This window comes from Sparus aurata, chromosome 6 (genome assembly GCF_900880675.1).
Source record: "Sparus aurata chromosome 6, fSpaAur1.1, whole genome shotgun sequence".
NCBI classification, from domain to species: Eukaryota; Metazoa; Chordata; class Actinopteri; order Spariformes; family Sparidae; genus Sparus; species Sparus aurata.
In genome coordinates this window covers 7,710,540-7,720,943 of record NC_044192.1, presented here as the reverse complement: position 1 = coordinate 7,720,943, position 10,404 = coordinate 7,710,540, and the positions used below count along the sequence as shown (strand labels likewise).

At 49.2% G+C, this 10,404-nt stretch overlaps 1 pseudogene; it reads right to left on the bottom strand.

Moving 5' to 3' along the window:
• Window positions 1–3,493: 3,493 nt before the first annotated feature.
• On the bottom strand, window positions 3,494–5,978 carry LOC115582849 (uncharacterized; annotated as a pseudogene).
• Window positions 5,979–10,404: the final 4,426 nt, after the last annotated feature.

The window sequence follows — 10,404 nt, the reverse complement described above, 5'->3', positions numbered from 1 at the left end:
CTGCCACTGTACAATTGGGATGAAGCTGCATGCTCATACACCAAGTAAGACACTGTTTTTTTAAAACTGACCTGATAGAAGATGATGCATTTAGGATGTAGACAAAATATTCTGTTCAAAGATTTTTGATGCACGATGCAGAAGGAGTGCAGAAACTCAGGTGGATTTGAATGTATCTCTTTGTCAAAACACCTCCATTTCAGAATTTGAACCTCAAGAAAATGTTAATATCTTTGCTCTAATGTAGAAGTCGTTATTAAGATTTGTAACTATTAGAATCTGAGAGAATCTGCTTCATATGTGTATAGATACATCCATCTACAATTGCTGGCTTTATAGATCTGTTGCTGACGCCATAAGAGTCTCTCTGGTAAATGAGCTGCAGCCCCGTAGAGTTTAGCAAAATATTACATCCCAGAAATCAGTTTAGATTTTTGCACACCTAACAAAATCATCTGGCAGCAGGTAATGTGAGGATCAGGGCTTTCAAGCGGGCGCTGATTATCAACCTGCTGCATATGTGCAAACTCCACCCAGCCTTCCAGTGCACCACTGCAAGCAGAGAGAACAAATATGCACAAAACAAAACACAGAACAACTGCAGCCATAGATCGTGACATATTTTATTAAACAACAGTCAACAAATGTGTTATTAATAATGTTTTCACAGAGAGGAGGAGGATCCTTTTTCTCCGCAGAAGCAGCCGTCTGTATCTACGAAGAGTGACCGGTTCAAAGTTCTGCCACTGTACGATTGGGGTGAAGCTGCACGCTCATACACCAAGTAGGACACTGTTTTTTAAAACTGACCTGATAGAAGATGATGCATTTAGGATGTAGACAAAATATTCTGTTCAAAGATTTTTGATGCACGATGCAGAAGGAGTGCAGAAACTCAGGTGGATTTGAATGTATCTCTTTGTCAAAACACCTCCATTTCAGAATTTGAACCTCAAGAAAATGTTAATATCTTTGCTCTAATGTAGAAGTCGTTATTAAGATTTGTAACTATTAGAATCTGAGAGAATCTGCTTCATATGTGTATAGATACATCCATCTACAATTGCTGGCTTTATAGATCTGTTGCTGACGCCATAAGAGTCTCTCTGGTAAATGAGCTGCAGCCCCGTAGAGTTTAGCAAAATATTACATCCCAGAAATCAGTTTAGATTTTTGCACACCTGTCTCCCTCTTCTCAAAGTCTATGGGCTCTATCTTACACTCAGTCGCAAAGGAGGCAACACAAGTGTCCTTGTTAGTTTCTGACAGACAAAGTCATTTTCACGCCCAGCGCCCACATTGTGTAAATAGTAGGGATGTGCATCTTCAACACTGAGGCGATAGGATAAGCATCTTGATACACTGCCAACGATAGGATACATTAAAGACTCATATGAAACAACCACAGATACGATACGATTCTCCCACCTACAAGCTGCTGAATGAATGCAAAAGTTGTACAGATTGCTGTACAGTTAAACAGATTACTCTCCATTTCTACATTTCTACAATTCAGCCCTAAACAGAAACAGTGCTGCTCTTCCTATGAGCAATTTTGATAAATAACAAAACATTTTCACACAGGTACACATTACAACTTCCTCCAAAAGCTCTCAGTTAGGGCTGGATGTCTTTGCAAATAAAGAACGAGATGGCATCTTTTGTTTTGGTGGAACAAACTGAATTGCTAGCCAGTGGGGCGTTAAAAAAAGTTGCGATAAGGCTACTTTGCTCACAGTCATTGTGTTAGCAGCAGCACCCCCACTGGTGTTAACCACTGGAGCCGAAGGGAACCTCTCTGTCACATTAACGCATTGTTGTTGCCTCTTCAGGTGAGAGCTTAGATTGTTGTGCTCCCTGTGTGTTCAATCGTGGCACGGCTCATTTTACAGGTGGCATTAGTTTTCTCAAGCTGACCATATCTTTTGTAAAATCTGAAGTGTCCCCAAACACCAGACTTGCAAGTGTATCTCTTCTTCATCCACGCTTACTTTCTCTCTGACTGCCTCTGATTTCAAGCCTGCTGTTTGGTGCATTGCTCACCCCGCCTCCAACTCACGTGAGACGAGACTCTGGCTGAATTAAATGTCTCACAATTTAATTATAAAGCACTTATATGTCTGAAAAAGGCCGTTGCTAACAAGTGTCTAAATGAGACTACAGAGGTTGTCACTGACATTAAACAACATCACAGCGAACAGGAGACTCATCTACTCACTAGTTTGTCTCTACAGGCTGACTTACAAACTATAACATGGTAATTTGTTTCTCTTCATCTGGAAAGGCTCTTTAAATAAATTTTAGGTTATTTACATAACCCCGGTTCTCTGAGTAATATGAGTGAGATGTCTCACTATGGGATGCACGCCCCTGCTGCAGCCCTCAGAAGCATTAATCTCATTACGCCAATCCTGATTGGCTGGTCAAACGTGTCCGTCCGCCTCAGATAGTCCCGTCTACCTTAAGTAGCGCAGGCGGACGAGAGCACGCCATTCAAGATAAGCACCTCTTCTCACTCGCCCAAGCAAGAAGGGTTGTCTGGTGAGACATCTCACTCATATTACTCAGAGAACCGGGGTTATGTAAATAACCTTAAGTTCTCTTTCATAATATTTCGCTCGATGTCTCACTATGGGATGTGGTAGCTCCCGTATTGCCAGACAAGCTTATCTCGCGTCCACCAACCTACAGGGAAAAATTACTCTGTTTCTATCTGGACTGCAAAACCGCGCGTGCCACGCACGGGGCGGAGACGTCCAGCATATAGAAACGGACAAAAGTGAGAGGCGAGGACCAACTCGCCGCAGCACAGATGTCCTGAACAGAGACTCCCCTGAATAAGGCCCAGGATGCGGCCAAACCCCGAGTCGAGTGCGCTCGCAGGCCCACAGGTGGCTGCAAACCCTGACTCGTATAAGCCAAAGCAATCGCCTCCACTACCCAGTGGGATAAGCGCTGCTTTGTGATAGGTTTCCCCTTATGAGGATTAGCCCAGGAGACGAACAGCTGATCGCTCCTCCTGAAACCATTCGTTCTGTCCATATAAGTGCGCACCGCACGTACTGGACACAACGCATGCGACCGCTGCTCCCCTGGTGAAGCAGCAAAAGCCACAAGATCAATAGGAGAACATGAGCCCACTACCTTAGGCACAAAAGCCGGGTTGGGCTTCAAAATCATCCTTACATCCCCGGGGAAGAGCTGAGCGCATGAAGGATGAACCGAAAGTGCATGGATGTCACTAACTCGTTTAGCCGAAGCCAGAGCCAGTAACAACACTGTTTTGAGAGACAAGTGTTTCAAGTCTACTCCCTCCAGTGGCTCAAAGGGAGGGCCTTTAAGCCCCTCCAGAACCACAGCCAGATCCCATGGTGGTACCAGTGGTCTGGACACGGGGAGAAGCCTGCGTGCTCCCTTCATGAAACGGCAAACCAGCGGGTGCTGGCTCGCAGTTTGCTTTCCAAACTCCACATGACAGGCGGCAATTGCTGCCAAGTACACTTTAACCGTGGAGAAGGCTTTACGTTTGTCAATCAGATCCTGCAAGAATGATAATATCACTCCTACTGGACACTGAAAGGGAATGTGGCCGTTTCTGTGACACCACCCCTCAAACACTCTCCACTTACAGTCATACAGAGACCTAGTGGAGGAGGCTCGAGCACTTTGTATGGTGGAAATCACACGCTGTGAGAGTCCCACAGCTGACAGGTTGAGCCACTCAGGGGCCAAGCCCACAACGCCATGCGTTCTGGGTGCGGGTGGAAAAACGTCCCTCCCCCCTGTGATAGCAGGTCCCGCCGCAGCGGGAGCTGCCAGGGCTGAGCGCACAGGAGCCGATATATCTCCGCCAGCCAGTGCATAGCAGGCCAATGCGGAGCTATCAGAATCAGAGCGTGGCCGTGTTCCCTCACTCTGGACAGAGTTGGGGGTATCAGGGCCAGGGGAGGGAATGCGTAAAGAAGCTTGTGCGGCCAGGCGTGCGCTAGTGCGTCTACGCCGAGGGGAGCATCCATGCTGCGCAGAGAGTAAAACAGCGCGCACTGTGCGTTTTCTCTCGACGCGAACAGATCCACCGCGGCCCGACCGTAACGGGCCCATATCTGTTCCACAATCTCCGAGTGTAGGGTCCATTCCCCGTATACTGGCGCCCCCCTGGACAACAGGTCCGCGCCTGTGTTCAGGGCTCCTGGGACGTGCGTCGCTCTCAGGGAGAGAAGACGACCGCAGCTCCACAGGATCAGTTTGCGTGCCAGCATGTGCAACTGACGGGAGCGTAATCCCCCTTGACGGTTGATATACGCCACCGTCGTTGTGTTGTCCGTCCTCACCAGGACATGATGGCCCATGAGAGACGGGAGGAAATGCTTCAGGGAGAGGAACACCACTGACAGCTCCAGAAAATTTATGTGAGACCGCTGGAGGTCCACACTCCAGTAGCCCCCGTCAGAAATGACGGGACTCGCCAGTGGCGTAGCGCCCTGGCGCAGCCCGGTGTGACCGGCACTCTCCGTGTGCCATGACGCACGGGATCCAGCCCGCATGAGGCCACCCAAAGCTGGAATTCCCTCATGTGGAGCCGGCCGAGATGGACTACGAGGATGGCAGACGCCATCAGCCCGAGTAACCAAAGACACAATCTGAATTGAACAGACTTGCCTGGTTGAAAAAGCGCGAGACATGCCCTGAAAGTTTTCACTCGTTCCGCCGAGAGGCGCGCCGTGAAAGTCACCGAGTCCAGGGATAATCCCAGAAAGATTATACCCTGCGCCGGAGACAGCATGCTCTTCTCTGCGTTTATCACGAAACCTAGATCGAATAGGTGTCGCATGAGAATACGCGTGTGCGCTCTGGCCTCCTGCTCCGACTGTGCCAGCAGCAGCCAGTCGTCCAGATATGTGGCCAAGCGGATGCCCCGCCGTCTCAGCGGGGCTATTGCCGCTTCCGTGCACCGCACAAACACCCTCGGGCTCAGAGACAGGCCGAAAGGGAGCACGCGGTACTCGTAACAAATCCCCTGGAAAGCGAATCTCAGATACTTTCTGTGGGGAGGATATATCGGGATGTGGAAATACGCGTCTTTCAGATCGACAGAAGTGAACCAGTCGTTCTGTCGCACAAGGCGCAGCAGCGATGCGTGCGTAAGCATCCTGAACTTGTATTTCCTGAGATATTTGTTCAGAGCACGTAGATCCAGGATAGGGCGAATACCGCTCCCTCCCCGTTTGGGAACCAGAAAATACCTGGAGTAAAAACCGCTCTGACACTGTGCGGGAGGGACGACACAAATTGCTCCTTTGTTTAACAGTGAGAGGATTTCGTCCTGTAAAACGCGAGCTGACTCTCCCTGAGCCTGGGAGTGTATTATACCGGCGAATCGCGGAGGAACAGCGGCAAACTGCAGCCTGTATCCTCTCGAGATCGTCCGTAACACCCAGGGTGGAGCTGCGAGCGCGGCCCATCTCTCCCGTCTGAGGGAGAGAGTGGACACACACCGCAGCTCCTCCACCGTGAGAGGCCCCAGCCGCGGTGCGGTGGCGCCCTCTCCTGGCGGAGCAGTGAAAACCCCCCCGGGCGGTGCGTTGCATTCCCGCCCCGGAGGACAGCGCGGCGGCGGGGACTTCACCGCCCCCGACCCGGGGAAGGCCGCGACCTTCCGCCGAGGGGGGACAGCGCGTGTCGCCACCGTGCTGCTTATTTTGATAGTTTTGGCTTTTTTTATTAGCTGCGCCTTCGGCACTCGGCCTGGATGCGGCAGCGGGACACAGTTTATTTTCTTTAAGAAAACGTGTGTGTGTGCGTGCTTGTGGACATGAGAGAGGGGCAACCGCTGAACCCTCTGCTGTCAAATGTCCGTCTCTCCCGGCTTGCTCTGGCACGGTCCGCGGCAGCTGGGAGATGGGGGCGTGGGGGGCCCTCAGGTGCACGCTTGAAAGCCGAACAGGTGGAGCTGGAGAACGGGGAACTTCCAGCTGCATCACCGATGGCGAGAGGCGCGGTCAGGCGGCTCTCTTCTTCTTTCTGGCCTGGGCAGTTTGCGCGGGCTGTGCCGGCGGAGCTGCAGCCGAGGCCGAGGGCTTCTTAGACCAGCCGACCCGTCTGGGCAGGGGAGGTGGGGCGGGCTGAGGCTTCGGCAGTTTAGGTGTCTTAAACTGCGAGGCTTGAGAAGCGGCCTGCGCGAAGGTTTTTCGCTGTGCAGGCGGAGAAGGAGCTGGGGGCTTCCGAGGGAGACAGAGCTGGAGAGCCTCGTCTTCCTTCTTTTTGGCTTCACACCGCCGTTGCATCGAGACCAATGCGGAACCAAAAATTCCCTCCGGGACGATGGGCATAACCAGGACATCGTCCTTCTCTCTGTCTGACAGGTTGGCAAGGTTGAGCCACCGCGCTCGTTCCTGCAGAACCATAGTCCCCAGCGCTCTTCCTGTGGCCTGGACCGCGCAGCGTTGGACACGGAGACACAGGTCGGTGATGACCGGTATCTCCTCCCACGTGGCTTCAGTCAAAGCTGACTGAAAACGGTCGGACTTGGATGGCAGGCTGGGGCTCCGGGAGGACACCGCTGACAGCCGCGGGTGAAGGTGCGCTGCAACGAGTGGCTCCATCGGAGGCATGCGGAGCAGACCCAGGCTCTCCATCGCTTCACAGTCGAGGGACGAGGCTCCGGGAATCGGACTCCTGCTGCTGTAAGGGCGGTCTCGCCATGAGCGCGCTACCTCATCAAGCAGCTCCGGGAAGACGGGGAGAAGTTGCTTCGTCGCACTCTTGGCCAAGGGCAATTTCTTCCCCTCGTAGCGGGATCTGGTGGTCTCAGCTACGACAGCGGGCCAGGGGATGGCCAGCCGGGCAGCGGCGCGTTTGCACACGTCGAGCATGTCCGAGCTGTGGATGGGAGAAGCTGGTGTGCTACTCTCATCTTCATCCCGAGAGGCGGCGGAGGCCGCGGGCTGCGCAGCCCGGGCCGGAGTGATGAATATGTCGTCCTCTTCTTCATCCTCTGATATGAGGAGTTCCGAGGCACAATCATCATCGTCCCCATAGTCCAGTTCCAGGACGTCTTCCTCCAGCGGGGGATCCGCGGCTAGGTCGAGCTGGGAGCCCCAGCTGGCGCTAGCCTCCGGCATCGCCACCGCAACGACCTTCGTCTCCTCTCCGGCTTCGACGGCGGCGCCGTCGGAAGGGAGATAGGGGTCATGTCCAGACAAGCTAGCCTGGCGGGCTAGCCGTCTGCGGAGACTCTTGATAGTGAACACCGCACAGTGTTGACAAGAGCCGGGGACATCGATAGCCAGCCGGGCGTGTTCCAGCCCCAGGCAGCTCGAGCAGACCTGGTGTGGATCCTTGCTCGATATCTTATTCCCGCAACGACAGAGCCGGGCTCCAGAGTCTCCGTGCCCTCTGGCGTGAGGGGTTCTAGCCTCCATTCCTTGCGAGCTGGAGTGCAGGCAGGGAATATCGGCAGTTAGCTGGTGTGCTAACTGTGAAGAAGTCGAGAGATTAGCTGGTGTGCTAATTCTCGGTGCTCGAACTGCCGTGGTGGGGCGTCGAGGACAGTGCTAACCAAGCCGTGGAGAGCTAGGAAAGCACTTGGCCCGATCTGGTGTGACCGACGAAGCAAAAAGAAAATATCCAAAGCTAGTAGCGTCCGGCGACGGAAGCTGAATAAGATCCGTCTGTGGACAGTTTAGCTAGCTAGCCCTGGACGCGAGATATGCTCCGAGTGAGAAGAGGTGTTTGAATGGCGTGCTCTCGTCCGCCTGCGCTACTTAAGGTAGACGGGACTACCTGAGGCGGACGGACACGTTTCACCAGCCAATCAGGATTGGCGTAATGAGATTAATGCTTCTGAGGGCTGCAGCAGGGGCGTGCATCCCATAGTGAGACATCGAGCGAAATATTATGAAAGAGAACTGATGTGTAACTTTATTAATTTCACTTGGATAAGTCAGAGAACAGGAATTGTTGTAGCTTTATCTTGTTTGTTTTATTTCTCTTTCCTTTCATTGTTATGGACCCTCTGTGAGTCTGACATAAAGTCTGAATTGTACTGAATGTATTAACCGATCACTAAATGTTTAACGACACATTCAGATAGGAAGAGTTAACTAGTGTTAATGAACCCAGAGAGCTCAAATAAAAAAAAAAATGAAAAAGCACATAATTTTCATTACAGACTGAATGCTGAAGTTTAAACAGAAAATAAACAACACTAATTTGCTTGGTGACCATCTGATCTTCTACGCAGTGTTTGCTAAACCTTGATATTTTTTAAACAACAGTCAACAAATGTGTTATAAATAATCCCTTCTCAGAAAGAAGAGGGATCCTTCTTCTCTGCAGAAGCAGCATTCTGTATCTACAGTGAGTGACTGGTTCAAAGATCAGCCATCGTACAGTTGGGATGAAGCTGGACACTTCTACACCAAGTAAGACACTGTTTTTTAAAACTGACCTGATGAAGATGATGCATTTAGGAAAAAGACAAACTATTCTGTTTAAAGATCTTTTTATGCACGATGCAGAAGTAGTGCAGAAACTCTCAAACCTCAAGAAAATGTTAATATCTTTGCTATGATGTAGAAGTCGTTATTAAGATTTGTAACCTTTTAAAATCTGAAAGAATCTGCTTCATATGTGTATAGATACATCCATCTACAGTTGCTGGCTTTATAGATCTGTTGCTGACACTATAAGAGTCTCTCTGGTAAATGAGCTGCAGCCCCGTAGAGTTTAGCAAACTATTACATCCCTATGCGCCCCAATAGAGTGGTGTAGCTGGTAGTCCTAAAACCCAGAAATCAGTTTAGATTTTTTCACACCTGGCTCCCTCTTCTCAAAGTCTATGGGCTCTATCTTGCGCTCAGACCACAGGAGCAGCATAAGTGTCCTTGCTAGTTTCTGCAGGAAAACTAAAAACTGTAGCTATAAACTCTCCAGAGGAAAGTGAACTTTTAGCTTCTAAAATAATCATATTTTGACAGGATCTCAGGATTATCAGGATAGCTGCTCATTACAAACTATTTAACTGTATGAATCTGGACTGCGTGTGACCTTACATATGTAAAAGAACATGAACATAAATAACATAAAATACTAATCGATTCTGACAGCGAGCCAGGAGTTTTGATTGATCAAAAACCTTTTTTCAGATCTTCCTCATGTGTAAATGTGCATGTTAATGTAGAGATACACTCATCTTTTCCCCTGCTGAACAATCGCTGCAGGTAATGTCACTGATATTTCACTATTTCACCTCAATCATCCCATCCGTTATTGATCAGGATGATTTTTGGCTTTTTATGACCCGTCCCAGTAGAGTGTGGTAGCTGGTAGTCCAAAAACCCAGAAATCAGTTTAGATTTTTGCATACCTGGCTCTCTCTTCTCGATGTCTATGGGCTTGATCAGGATGATTTTTGACTTTTTATGACCCGTCCTGCCTGATCTACAGACTGAAAACGTGTATAGTAATGAAATCATGTGACCATGATGTTGTCGGTTTGTAGGTTAACATTAGCTTTTTACTTCAAGCTATTTAATTTATGCCTCAAAAATCACAAAAGTGTTTTTCATCTGTGAAGATTTTCTTGCTGAACAAAATGTATCATAAAATTGTGTTTGACAAAAAGCTTATATTTAGTAATATTCAAGAATCCAATTCAAAACCCTAACTGTTTTCGTCAAGGGAACCAGGGCGATGCTAATGTCCAGGTTAGCCTACAGAAAATAAATTTTTACGATTTCCATTTGCGCCTTTAGAAAGTGTCATCTAAATCTTGATATTTTTTAAACCACAATTAACAAATAAGCTTAATGAAAAATTTAAAAAATGTTTTAAATATCTTGACAGAGAAAAGATGAGTCAAGCTTTTGTGGAGGAGCAGCCGTCCTGCTGTGGTTTGTGTCAGGACGTCCTGAAGGATCCGGTCTCTACCAGCTGTGGACATTTGTTCTGCAGAAGGTGCATCACCTCTCACTGGGACCAGTCTGCTTCATCAGAGGACTTCTTCTGCCCCAAGTGTAGAAAAAGATCCATAACAAGACCTGGACTGAAGTCAGCCAGTCAGACCAGCACCGTATTAAGTAAGATCGTACATCTGTATGTAGGTGTCATCAGGTCTGAAAACTGGGATCAATGTAATGTAATCACATATTGTGCATCAAATCCCCCCATCTTCATTGACATTCTGTTTGTTCAGATGCTGGAAACTCACTAATTTTTGACCTTTTGTATTGTCCTACAGGGGACCTTGGTCTGCAGAATGTTCTAGATGAGCATAAAATCAGTCTGAGGAGGAGATGTGAACGTGTGACTGAAGAAACTGATGAAGCAGGAAGTGGAACCCTCCTCCACAGGATCTGTACTGAGCTCCACATTACAGAGGGACAGAGTGAGGAGGTTAATACC